The sequence below is a fragment of the Nannospalax galili genome, unplaced genomic scaffold, assembly GCF_000622305.1.
Source record: "Nannospalax galili isolate Female #2095 unplaced genomic scaffold, S.galili_v1.0 scaffold485, whole genome shotgun sequence".
Classification (NCBI taxonomy): domain Eukaryota; kingdom Metazoa; phylum Chordata; class Mammalia; order Rodentia; family Spalacidae; genus Nannospalax; species Nannospalax galili.
This window is the reverse complement of record NW_008354534.1, coordinates 3,983,099-3,984,171: the sequence shown is the minus strand read 5'-3', so window position 1 is coordinate 3,984,171 and position 1,073 is coordinate 3,983,099. Positions and strand designations below refer to the sequence as shown.

The following is a 1,073-nucleotide window of genomic DNA, read 5'->3' as shown; positions in this document are numbered from 1 at the left end:
GTATATGGTATTGTTTAATTCAGATGTCTCTCTGTTAACTCTCTGTCCAGTTGACCTGTCTAATGGAGACAGTGGGGTATTGAGGTCTCCTACTACTACTGAGTTGGGGTTAATCTTGTCTTAAAGTCCTGTTGTTTTTTTATGAATTTGGGTGCACCAGAATTTGGTGCATATATGTTAAGGATTGTAATATCATCTTGGTTAACTGTTCCTTTGATCAGAATGACCCCCCCTTATCTCTTCTGATTAGTTTTACTTTGAAGTCTATTTTGTCAGATATTAGAATTGCAACCCCTGCTTGTTTCAGTGCCATTTGCTTGGAATATTCTTTTCCATCCTTTTAACTTAAGGTAGTGCCTGTACTTAAAGGTGAAATGGGTTTCTTGCAGACAGCAAAGAGATGGATTTTGCTTCTTAATCCATTCACTTTGCCTGTGTCTTTTGACTGGGGAGTTCAGTCCATTGATATTTAAAGTTATTATTGAATTATGTGTATTGGTTGCCATCATTTTGATTGCTGTTTGTGTCTTCTGTGTAGTTTTGTGTTCCTATATTAGAACGTTTATTTTCTTTTGTTGCCCCTAGGGTATAGTTGTTTCTCTCTCTGCTTTTTGTATTGCTTCAAGTATTCTTTGAAGGCCTGGTTTTGTGGACATGTATACTTTCAGGCTATTCATGTCAGGGAAGATTTTTCTTGCCCCCTCAAGTATAGTAGACATTTTTTGCTGGGTATAGTATTGTGGGCTGGCATCTATTGTCATGTAGAACTGGTAATACCTTGGTCCAGTCTCTTCTGGCTTTCATAGTTTGCATTGTTAAGTCAGCTGTAATTCTGATAGGATTTCCTTTGTATGTGATCTGTTGTTTTTCATTTGCTCCTCTCAGTATTCTCTCTTTGTTCTGTACATTTAGTGTTTTTACTATGATGTGTTGTGGGGAGTTTCTTTTCTGATTCTGTCTATTTGGTCTTCTTTGTGCTTCTTGAATCTCTATAGGTATATCTTTCCTTAATTTAAGGAAATTTTCTTCTATAATCCTATTGAAATCTGTTCGGTGCAATAGGTTTGAGTTTC

At 36.4% G+C, this 1,073-nt stretch overlaps 1 protein-coding gene across 17 annotated transcripts in view; it reads left to right on the top strand.

The window, feature by feature from the left end:
* Window positions 1-1,073, top strand: part of Erc2 (ELKS/RAB6-interacting/CAST family member 2) — a 1,070,830-nt gene that overhangs the window by 300,510 nt on the left and 769,247 nt on the right. The window lies entirely within an intron of this gene.